At 41.2% G+C, this 12,652-nt stretch overlaps 1 long non-coding RNA gene across 2 annotated transcripts in view; it reads left to right on the top strand.

Annotated features, from left to right (window-relative positions):
* The first annotated feature begins 3,195 nt into the window (after nt 1–3,195).
* LOC112481877 overlaps nt 3,196–12,652 on the top strand; it is a 52,918-nt gene continuing 43,461 nt past the window's right edge. For both annotated transcript variants that reach the window (XR_003047071.1, XR_003047070.1), the window contains exon 1: nt 3,196–3,583. This is a non-coding gene — a long non-coding RNA (uncharacterized LOC112481877). The remainder of the gene's footprint in view (nt 3,584–12,652) is intronic.

The raw sequence follows: 12,652 nt of genomic DNA, 5'->3' as shown, positions 1-12,652 counted from the left end.
CTCAAGCCTTAGGCAACCACTATAATCTACTCTCTGTGTTTGCCTATTCTGGACATTTCTTATAAATGAGATCATACATTACATAATCTTTTGTGACTGGCTTTTTCACTTAGTTTCAAGATGTTTTCATGTTGTTGTATGTTTTAGTATATCATCCCTTTTTATTGCTGAATAATATTCCATTGTATAAATATACCTTATTTTATTTATCTATCTCTTAGTTGATAGACATTTGGCTTGTTTCTACTACCATGAATAATGCTGCTACAAACATATGTGTACAAGATTTTTTTGGTGTGTGTGTGTATACATATGTTTTCATCTTTTCTTGGGTACACATCCAGGAGTAGAATTGCCGGGTCATACAAAAACTTTCTGTTTAACCTTGTGAGGAAGTGCTAGATTGTTTTTCAAGGCAGCTGCACCATTTTACAATTCCTCAGTAGCATATGAGAGTTCCAATTTCCCTATCTCTTTGCCAGCACTTGTTATTATCTGTCTTTTTTATTATAACCATCCTACCGGGTACATAGGGGTATCTCATTGTAGTTTTAAGCTGTGTTTTTCTGATGGCTAATGACGTTGAGCATCTTTTTATGTGGTTATTGGCCATTTGTATATATTCTTTGGAGAAATGTCTATTCAGCCCCTTAATCCATTTTAAATTAGGTTATTCATCTTTTATTATTAAGTTCTAAGTTTCTTTATATATTCTAAATATAAATCCCTCATCAGATATATGGTTTGCAAATATTTTTACCCATTCTGTGGCTGTCTTCTTACTTTTTTTTTGATGTACATCTTATTTTTTATTTACAAAACAGAGATATTTAAGTCTTGAGTCTGGCAGAATCACAAACACAGATGGTTTGTGAGTACTTAGAAAATATTAAAGCGATCACTTGGAGCTAATATGAGTTCACTGAGAATAAGAACTAACGTCCTTCTATTTTGCTCTTATACCTTTACTTTCCTCCTGTTGCCTTTTTTCTTATTAAAAATTCTACCTCTTGCTATTAGCATTTCCTCCTATAAGGAAGCAGATTTCAACTCTCTATAAGCCACAATATTCTATAGTAAAGAATTATCTTCTCAGGTGGTGAGCTTCTAATCACTGCAAAATCCAGATCAGGCAATGGGACTGACCACCTGCTAATAATGTTGCAGAGGAAACACTTGAATTGAATTACATGGTTTCTAAGATCCTCTTCTAATTTAAGATTCCACTCATTTATTCACTCATTTCTACATCTATGCATTTATTCATTCTTTGTTTAAGAGAAAATTTTAAAAAATAAAGAAATAAAAAAAGAGAAAATTTAAGAGTCTTATAGGAATTCAAAAATACCACAAGTGAACACAAATTAGAGGAAGTGAGAAAGAGGGAAAAATAAGCCATATTAGAGATGTCAAGTTCAGGAGGCAAATATAAAAGGGCTGTCTTTCCGACTTACATGTTGTTAGGTATAAAGACACACATTTGGCTTCCAGTTTTCAGCAGTCAAGGCCGAGAGGGAGACTTGATCAGCTACACAATTTACAGTGTCTATTAGGTGCAATTCTTCATTCTAAGACCAGAAAGTATTGTCACCTGATCCCAGCCCCACAAAGGTCGCTCCTTTGTAGGACAATATTTCCTTTTCCAGTTCCCCATTGCTCCTTTAATCACTTTGCTAACTGCCTTCTCTTTCACACTGGATGACATTTAAGAATGCTTATGGCACTGAAGCTAAGAGCTATTGCCCCACAAACGAAAATAAGAAAAACACATTTTTTCCTTAGTGTCCCAATGCTTGAATCCTCCTTGAATTAGCTCTTATAATGATGTGTTTTGAATAATAACCACGAATATCATTTATTGAACATCCAGACACTTTACCATCTTTACCTCTAGTCTACACAATAACCCTGAATGAGATACAGACATACTTTGTTTTATTGCATTTTTGCTTTATTGAGCTTCACGGATATTGTGGTTTTTACAAACTGAAAGCAAGACCCTCCTCCAGCAAAAAGACTATGATTCACTTTATCTTGTTACTCGCTTAATTGTGATGGTCTAGAACCGAAACTGCAATATCTCTGAGATATGCCTATAGCATTTTCCTATTTTATAGATGGAGAAACAGACTCAGGGGAAATGGTCTGTTCAAGGTCAGAGAGCTGGTAAGTAGCAGAGCCAGGATTGTGAGGGGATGTGGGGTGGGGTATACAAGGGGTGTGGGTGTGACGCAGATGTGCGTACCGTATAGAGGAAAGAGAAAAGAAAAAAAGAAAGGAGATAAAGACAAAGAGGGCGAATTCCAGAACGTGTGTCAGCAGAAGTAAGCTTAAGAATACAAGAGCAGGACTGACTGAGGCCGACAGAGAACATGCTGGAATGTGTGTGAAGGAGGAGGGAGAATAAAGCAGAGGTAGGAGAACTCTTGACAGGAGAGGTATGATTTAAGAGAGCAAATCCTCCTCCTTTATTAGAGTGGCCGTCAGTCTGCCCTTCCAGCTATCTGTTGGTACTGGCCATGTCGTATAGGCTGTAGGAATTTCAGATGTCTAGAGATCATGGTCCCACCCACCTGGAGCTTGCAAGGAGATGGGGAGGCAACAGGAGAAAGACCTCGGAGCCCCAGGGCAGCAGGAAAAGTCAGAACTAGTAATGGCTGTGGGAAGAAAATTGTTATATGTTAGTTTGCTGGGTGGGAGGTGGGGAGGGAAGAGGACTCTAGTCCAGCACTGAGTTTAACAAGAGAGACTGTTAAATAAATTATAATAGTCTGCCATATAATGTACAGCCAGGAAGAATGATGCAGATGTGTATTGATTGACATGGAAAGAGATCCGCAATTTCATATGAAGCAGGGAAAAACAGGTTGTGAAACAGTACATACGATATGATGCAATTTTATTTTTAAAATTATATATTTAGATATATTAAAAACATCTGAAAGGGCATACAAAAAACTTGAAACAGTGATTACTTTTGGATGGAAGGATCTTGATTTTCTTATTTCCTTCATTTTTTTTCTCAGTGAGCATGTATTTCTTTTACAATCAGAAAAATAGAAAAAAAGAATGTGTCTGAAAAAGAGAATGAGAGGATGTAAATCAGATAAGAGTGAGTGCCCGTTTATCAGTTCCATCTTGGACGGTACAAAAGGCTCTGCTTGGAAGCCCAGAACTAACCAATGACCACCCACGCTGACCAGTGGCCACACTGTCGTGGTTCTATCTCCCCGACCCTCAGCTCCTCCCCTCTTTCCTTCCCTGCTTTCCCCTTCTCCTCCACCAGCCTCCCGGCAGTGTGGGACAATCCAGCTGATCCCTGTCCTGTGCTGAGCTGGGCCCAGCCGGAATTTGCTGTTGATCCCAGAAGAGGAGCAGCAAGGAGCAGTGGGCTTTCCATTCAGATTTTCCCAAGAAGCAGAACTTGAGTCAGGCTTGGAGCAGTGGAGGAAGGGGAAGAACACACTTTCTCTGCTCAGATGAACTCAGGAAGGTGACTTTGTCCTGCCACCACCATGTAGCACCCAGATTGGAAATTCTTGTGCAGCAAACCTAAGGAGCGCATTCTTGGCAGCTGACTGATGTGAGTCATGGCTCTGATTAATTCTTTTAAAGTTAAATTTTGGGTCTGAGGTTGGCTCATACTGCTGAGGACATCTGCCATGTGGGCGGGGGTAACTCAAAACTCAGCAAGCCAGGGTGCTGGCGTAAAAAAGATAGTGATGAATGCCCTTTGGGGCAAACACACATTGCGGAAGGTGGACTTAATGCACTGTTCTTGTTCAAGTTCATCCTGTTCAAGCCCATTACTGGACTTGCTTCTCTATACAAGTAAGTTTTTTAAACTCTGCATATTAAACAGAAAAATAGACACTACTATTTGAAACAATTGCTGACAGCTGCTTCTGCTCGCAAAAAGGGTATCATTTCTCTGTACAGAAATGTGCCCCCTTCCACTCCTAACCAGGGATGGTTGAGAAAGTGACAAGGAAGCAGAGAGAGCTAAACTTTCTGATAAGAAATCAATAGAAACTTTGGGGTCAAGTATGGAGAAGGGAAGAGCTTGAACACCAGTGAAATGGTGTTGGGGTAGAAGCTATGGAGAAACATGTCTAAAAAGATCCCAGTGTCTATAGCGGCTTAAGGACAACGAAACAGAAGTTTTTGTTTTATATTCAGTGGTTCTGTTTTTGTTTTATCAATTCAGAGACTGTAGACCCTCAAGTGACAGAGTGAAGTACCAGTGGGTTAGAATTGGGCTCTGGGTCACGTTGTCCAGTTGGAGACCCAGCTGTGCCAACTTGGGGGCTCTATAACTTTGAATAAGTTCCTTGACTTCTCAAAGCCTTACTATCTTTGCCTTGAAAATGGAAGTAATGGTATTTGTGAGGATTAAATAAGATTAGCTGTATAAAGCCCTTAACAGTGCTTGGCTCATAGTAAATACTTAGTAAGTGTCCGCGAGGGTGATGATGAAGATGAAGAAGAAAATGAATGTCATTGCAACAAGGAAAACCCAATAGCTGCAGCTGCGTTAGTCTCTCATCTGCCAGTATCTGTTATCAATTAGAGAAACCACAGAGAGGAAGTCTTAGTTAAACACTAGACTTAGGTGAATTAGTGTAGTGGTTCTCCAAGAGTGGTTCCTGGACCAGCAGCATCAGCATCGCCTGGGAACATGTTAGAAATGCAGGTTCTAAGCGCCCCACCCACCCCTCCCGGCCAGATCCACCGAATCAGAAGCTCTGAGTGTAGGCCCAGTAACCAGTATTCTAACAAGCCTTCCCGAGATTCTGATGCATGCTTTAAATTTGAGGACTATTGAATTGGTGAATGCCATTTTAGTGTCTTGCAAGAAAGGAGCCACACGGCTGGTGGATTAATTTTTTTTCATGCTTGTTCAAATGCGCGTATTGTGTAATCATCATAATTTCACTGTATACGATTATAAGTAAATACATAGTGGAATCAAGAATTATTCAGGCATGAAACACAGTACTTTAGTTTTCTAAAACTGATCTCACCTTGCTCTGGAGTCCCCATTCTCTGGGGGAAATTCTCTTTCAGTTTACCTCATCGGTTTGCTGATTAGGAGTTCTGACTTCTGTCGGACGTGTTTTTCCTCCTCCCCCACCCGCTTCCTCAGGTAGCATCTGGGTGTAAGAGGGAGCTGAGGCAGCCTCATGACGGCAGGGGCAATGTGTCTGCACATGCTCAGTGTCTTCCCACCACTCACAGATGTGACTCTGACCTGAAGCTCTGGGCTCTGGCTGCTCTCACCTGGCCTTTTGGTGTGTCATGCTGGCACCTGCTTCTTGAAACTGTGGTCCCTGTCACAGTGTCCCCCACTGCAGCCTTCTCATCCCAGTCCTACTGCCCAGATGCCCTTCGATCCTACTGACTTGGACAGCAGACAGGAGCCCAGACTGCTTCCAATCAGGGAGGAGGCAAAGGGGAGAAATGCTGTTAGTAAGAAAGGACAACAATTTATTTCCTAGCCATTCACTATACTTCTTTCCTTCCATTTTGTTTGTTTGTTTGTTTGTTTAGTTCTCTTTCTTTAATGAAAAGCCAAAAAAGGAAGACATCTGTCTTGAGATTTAATAAAAGCAGGTAATAGTCCGGGAGGCCTGCTTGATATAATTGCTTAAATAATCAATTCAAGATTCTTCCCAAGAACTCACGGTCTAGGGTATATGACAAGACACATCAGGAATTAAATTTCTTTTTACTTTAGATAGAACAGAAAAATTAGAACAAAAATTAAAGTCTCAGTAAATTTGGATTTTATAAAACCAGATCTTTCCTAATTATTGTAGGTCACACTCTCTTTCTCTTCACTGCCTTCTAGAATGTACGCTATATTGAAATTTTTCACTTATTTAGTACTTCTCATAGGGAGTGAAAGCTTATTATTTAATATTTCATTTTCTCTAGTCTTGCTTCTGCTCTATATGAGCTGTAAGCCACTGATGGACAATGATCGTAATAATCAAAGCTGGCAATAATTTGAGAGATTACTGTATACCAGGTATAATAGGCAGGATGGACTAGGTAATGCTGTATAACGAATGACCTCAAAATTCCTGTGGCTTAACACAACTAAAGCTTTTTTCCCTTGCTCAGTGTACCTGTTCATTGTGCTCTGCCCCTCACAGACTCCCAGGATCTAGATCAACAGATGCTCCATCATGACCTGTGTTCCCACGGTCTTCCCAGCAGAGCAAAGGGGACGTGGCAGTTTGCACACCATCCCTGATAACTTCAACAGTGCCATATCAGGTTTCCTCACGTCCCATTAGCCAAAGCAAGTCACCTGACTACACCTAACTTTAAATTGGAAAGGTACAGTTCTATCGTGTGCCTGAAAGGTGGAGAGCCAGAAATATTTGGGGAGTAGCACGAATGGTTACACAGGCGTTGTGTTCAGCTCTTGACTCGTGTTGTCTCCATCTTTACAACTTCATGATGGAGGAGCTGTATTAGTCTCGTTATTTTATAGTACAGGAAACCAAGGTCACACAATTTGTAAACGGTGGAGCAGGATTTCAAACTAGATATATTGGATCCCAACATCTGCGCTTATAACCAAAGGCTACGCTGCTTCTTCAAGAATAGAGTTTATTTTTATTGAGCTCACAGACTACTGAAGCACAAAATTTAAGTGTTTTATATGTTTTATCTCATTTAATCCTCACTGCAATGCTGTGAGGTGGCTTCAGTGATTGGCTCATGCTAAGGGGAACCAAAGCTTAGAGAAGTTATGATCTCACAAGGAAATGGACCTTTATCTAACTCCAAAGACAAGTCCCTTAATCTACACTATACTTCAGTGTTTCTCAGAGTGAATGTTTGCATGAGAAGCACTTGGGGTTCTTATCCAAATGCTGGACCCCATACTCACCTACCAAATCAACTACTGAATCCCAGTTGGGTTGAGAATGACAACTCCAATGCTCACTTGAGTTTGATGTCCACAGTCTTGTCATCACACTCACTCATGGGTGTCCCACTGCCCCAGGCAGAGCACCCTGCTTCTGGTATTGAGTCAGCAAATCAAAACCAAACAAGAGAATCCCAGCCCACCACCAGACCAAAAGAGATGATTATTTCTTTGCCATTTTGCCAACACTTACAGGAAAAGGTGAAGAAATGAATGCATTCGGCACCAGGTTCCTGGGCAAAATCCCTGCCATCAACATTTTTTAAGACTTAAGGCAATAAGGGAGGAAGAAAAGTTAAAATCAGTTCTCACAGAAATTAACTTGACACTTGTCATAATTACAGAACCTATTACTGACCTGAAGCAAAATCCAGAGACATTAAGATTCTGTGAGTATAGACAATGGGTCCTCTTCTCCCTCCACACCCCTTCATTAAATGTGAAGGCAGCTGAATTCTGCTGCTCTGAATACAGAAAGGGTGGGCCCATCCTTCACAGCTGTGCAAGTTAAGTGCACAATGAGGATCCCATTCACATAGCCTGTGATGTACCTGCTGTGAGGAGGCGTCACAGACGTGAGTCAAGGGGCCTGGCTTCTGAGTCAGTCTCTGGTCGACACCTCTCTAGCTGCTGTGGTTCGGGCATGCCTCTTAATCTTTCTGGACCTTTAAAATGTCACGATTTGGTGAGGCGCACTACCGTATATGGAGATATGACTGATTATCATGTTTAATGAATACTTTATATGCTCCAAGACCTACCTATCCTAGCACTTTTAAGTTACACAAATTTCAAAATAACCCTATGAAGTAGGTATTATCATTATCTCATTTTTATAGACGAGGAAACAAGCACAGCAAGGTTAAATGAGTTGTGCAAGGCAACCCAGCTACCTTGTCGTAGGAACAGAATTCAGAAGCAGGCACTCTGGCTCCCTCGCTAACTCTTAGCCCTTATATGCTATTGACTCTGTTCTATGATACCTGAAGGCAGCACGTATAAAAGTGAGCATCTAGAATGAACTAGCCCAATTTACTCAGGGCTGGCCAGACCACAGTCAGTGGTAGTGCTCAGCTCTGGGTGGTCTACGTTAAAGGAGGTGTAGACAAATTGGAAGTGATTCAGAGAAGGCCAGTTAGTACGGTAAGGGGGCTGGAGCCATCATCATTGATAAACTCACACTTACTTAGTGCCTGACGATATAAAGTACTTTACCTGGATGGCTTTATTTAAGCCTTTATAACAAGCGTATGGAGTAAGTCCTAAAATTATATCCCCATTTGATAGAAAAAGAAACTGAGGCACAGAGAGTTTAAATAATCTGCTCTCACACAGCTAATAAGTATCAGGGCCAGAGCACAAACCCTGGCAGTGTGAAACTAGTCTGTACTTTATACCAGCGCTCTACACGAATCACCGTGGGAGAGGGTAGGGGCAGAATGCTGATAAAGTGCTGACTCTGCTTTAGTAGATCTGCGGCGAGTCTGAGATCCTGCATTTCTCACAGCTCCCAGGTGATGCTGCTGGTCCACAGACCATACTTTGAGTAGCGAGGTTTTCAACCACTTTGCTTGACTGCCCCCCAGTGAGCAGTGACGGGAGGAACCAAGAGGGTTTAGCCTCCAGGCAGCTCAGTGGGGTGGAGTTAAAGAATGTCAAGGCTGTCCTCAAGTATTTGGAGGACCTCCATGTGAAAAGCAAATCAGACTTGACTTATAGAGCCTCAGGGGACGAAATGAAACGGACATGTATCTATTTCCAGCCTTGACCTTTCCCCTGAACTTCAGACTTCCATATCTAACTGCCTGTATGACCAGCCGCTTGGGAGTGTCCTTCAGGAAACAAACTGGATATGTCCAAGTACACCCATTGTCTTTCTCCCTAATTTTCCATCACAGTCACCCACATTGGGAACTCGAAACCATCGTAGATCACAGTCACCCCAACATCCAGTCATCAAGACCTGCCCATTTTACCTTCTATTTATTTTTTTAAATTTTGTGATTGAGATATAATTGACATCTAAAACGAATAAGATTATATTCGTTTTAGATGTATAACATTATTTTATATATGTATATATTGTGAAATTATCACCTAGATAAGGTTAGTTAACATCCATCACCACACAGTTACAATTTTTTTCCTGAGTCGAGAACTTTTAAGATCTACTCTCTTAGGAACTTACCAATATACAGCACTGATTGAGATATAATTGACATCTAAAACGAATAAGATTATATTCGTTTTAGATGTATAACATTATTTTATATATGTATATATTGTGAAATTATCACCTAGATAAGGTTAGTTAACATCCATCACCACACAGTTACAATTTTTTTCCTGAGTTGAGAACTTTTAAGATCTACTCTCTTAGCAACTTACCAATATACAGCATAGTATTGTTAACTATAGTCGCCATGCTGTACGTTACATGCCCAGGACTTATTTGTCTTATAACTGGGAGTTTGTACCTTTTGATCACTTTTGCCCATTTTGCCAACCCCCACACCCCACATCTGGTAACTACCGATCCATTCTCTATATCTATGAGTTTGGCGTTTGTTAAGATTCCACGTAAAAGTGAGATCACACAGTGTTTATCTTTCTCTGTCTGACTTACTTCACATAGCATAATGCCCTCGAGGTCCATCCTACCTGCTATTTCTTTAACACATCTTTCCCCTGTTTCTTTGCCTCTATCTGCTCTCACTTCAGTCCCTTAGCATTTCCCCCTTGTACTATTATTGTAGCTTTCATATTGGCCCTCTGGCCTCCAACTTGACCTTGACTCCTTTCCCCACACTTGGACTGCCAGAATAATCTTTCTGAGGCTCACATCTCACTGCACATCTTTTTGGTTTCACACTCACCTGTGGCCCTCACAGTCCTCAAGGTAAACCCAAACTCCGAAGGACGGCCCAACCGCCCTCAGCTTGGTCTCTGCGCACTTTGCTGTCCTCATGTCCTTCCATGTCCCATCTTACATACTAACCTCTAGTACCACCTAGTGCTTAGTATTGTCCTCACCACCTCCCTCAGTTTCCTGCTTGTAGACCTCAGCCAGGCTGGTCTCATTCCCTGGAATGAGACAGGTATTTCTCCAGTAGAAAGTCTTTCCTGCCCTTTTTCTGGGCTCCCAAGTATGCTCATTTTAACATGTAGCCTAACTACAGTGTCTTTACTATATGAGGCCCGATCTAAATGGTCTGGGAACGTGTGTCTCTTTCAGGGGAGTACATGAACCAACCCTGTCTTATTCGTAGGTGTACCCCCTTGCCATCTTACACAATATTTATTGATGTTAAGTTCACTTGAAGTTATCTTTGACTCGCCTCTCACTTTCATACCCGGTGTACCCCCTTGCCATCTTACACAATATTTATTGTTAAGTTCGCTCATTGAAGAGAGACTTAAGTTATCTTTGACTTGCCTCTCACTTTCATACCTGCATCCTGTTGGTTCCACCCTTAAAATATATCCAGAATCCAGCCACTTCTAACCTATTTGCTGCCTGGACGACTACGGCAACCTCCCAACTGGCCTCCCTTCTGCTGCTCTCCACTCTCCTTCTGTTCTCACGCAGCAGCCAGGCAACGCTTTGAAAACATCACTCAGCTCAGGTCACTCCTCTGCCTGAAAGCCTCCAGCGGTTCGCCGTTACACTTAGAATGAAATCCAATGTCCTCGGCATGGCCCTCAAGGTCTTTATGATCTGCATTTCCAGTCTCTCCTGACCTCATTCTCCTGCCTTTCCCTCCCATATTCACCACTCCCCAGCCATCTTGGCCTTCCTGCTGTTACTCAGGTATGCCAAGCAGGTGTCTGCCTCAGGACTTCCCCCTCGATGCCCCTCCATCTGGAATGTTCTTCCCTTAGATATTTACAAGGTAACCTCTGTCACTTTGGTTGGGTCTCAAAGGTCTCCTTAGGGATAGGATTTTATCTGTCTTGTTCCCTGTTGTATCTCAGGGCCTAGAACAATGCATGGCCCATGGCAGGCACCAGCAAAGACTTCATGAATAGTTCATGAATAGGACCAGTGAGTGGAAGCTCCAGGGAGACATGTTTCAGTTCATTAGAAAGAAAGATTTTCTGTCACTGGAGGCTGGAGATGGAAAGAACTGGCTCTAGATGAGATAAATCCCATCGTGGAGACTTTAGTTCACAGGAAAGCTGGAAAACAACTGTTTCGTGGGCAGGCATGCAGGAGGTTTAGAATAGCTGGGGGGCTGGACAAGATGGTCTCTAAGAACTCCCCTCAAGGCTTCAGCTGATTTGGCTTCATTCACCTGCACATGCTCCTCAGAACCCTGGTGGGAACGCTTGAACTGGCTGAAGGGGCCTGGATTACAAAAACACCACAGTTAAATGCTTTTCAACATAAAATTTATTTTTTCAGTTTTTTGAGGAAATATACGATCATTCAAAAACTTTAGAAAAAAGGAGAAAGAAGAAAACATAGACACATAATCCCACAAGAGATAATCACTATTAATATTTTGGGGTATCTTTTTTTGGTTTTTTTTTTAATGTACCTTTTGTTGGTACTTTATATAAGTTACACATTTTATATACTTATATATTAGTTAGTTATGTATTGCTGCAAAGAAATCACACCAAAATTAGGTTCCATAAAATGGCAATAGTCAATTGTTATCTGTGAGTTAGGAATTTCTGGGCAGCTCAGCTGGCAGCTCTGGCTGGGGTCAGTCATGTGGTAGCAGTCAGTCTGGGGCTGGATTCTTCTCAGTGGCTTTTGCTCTTAGAATCTGGTGCCTGGGCTTGAAAACTCAAGCAGCTGGGACTCCTTAGGCATCTTCCTCTCCCTCTTTGTGGTCTGGCCATGTAGTCTTTCCAGCCTGAGCTTCGGGGACATGGTAGACGTCTGCAGGATGGTTCAGGATTCCAAAACCACTCAAGAGAGAGAACCAGGCAGGAGTCTTTCATGAGCTAGGCTTAGGAGTCAAGAGCAATATTTCTGTCACTTTTATTGGTAGAGGTAGTTACAAAGCTCCACCAAGAGAGGAGGATCAGTGTCACATTGTGAGAAAAGTATCAGTCTATTCATCTATAGAGATATCTATCTTAACTAGCTAGCTAGTTAGCTAGCTCTCATCATTCCGATCTCTCTCTCTCTCTCTCTCTCTCTCTCTCTCTCTCTATCTCTCTCTCTCTCTCTCAAATTCCAATGCACCATAAGTTACAACCATAAAATGATTCATGGGTCAACCTATCTTTTAAAAAAATTTATTGTTCCATAAGCCTTGCCTCAAGGCTTTTAAACATTTTAATTGCCAATAATATTTTGCTCTAATTAATTTAACCTGGTTTTGGACCTATCTTTCGTTTCTAGTTTTTTTTCCCCCTATTATAAATAATGGTGCAGTGAACATATTTATTATTACAAAGATTTTCACTCTTTATTTCTAGAATTGGAGATATAGAACTGTTCTATGAAATTACTGGTTTAAAGAGCATGAACATAAAAAATGTCTCCCTCTTCTAAGTAAGACAGAAATGTTTCTTTTATTATTCTCACTATGAACTACAAAATTGCTTTCCAAGTGTTGTACTTATCAATTTATATTTCTGTTAGGATCCATGCAAGTGTCTGTTTACTTGACCTTAGACATTACCATTAAGAATTACCATTACAATAAAACTTGCTAATTCAATAGACCAAAGGTATATTTTATTACATTT

Source organism: Pteropus alecto, unplaced genomic scaffold (assembly GCF_000325575.1).
Source record: "Pteropus alecto unplaced genomic scaffold, ASM32557v1 scaffold94, whole genome shotgun sequence".
In the NCBI taxonomy this organism is placed as follows: domain Eukaryota; kingdom Metazoa; phylum Chordata; class Mammalia; order Chiroptera; family Pteropodidae; genus Pteropus; species Pteropus alecto.
Note: the sequence above shows the minus strand (reverse complement) of the source record. Positions and strands in the feature narration are given on the sequence as shown.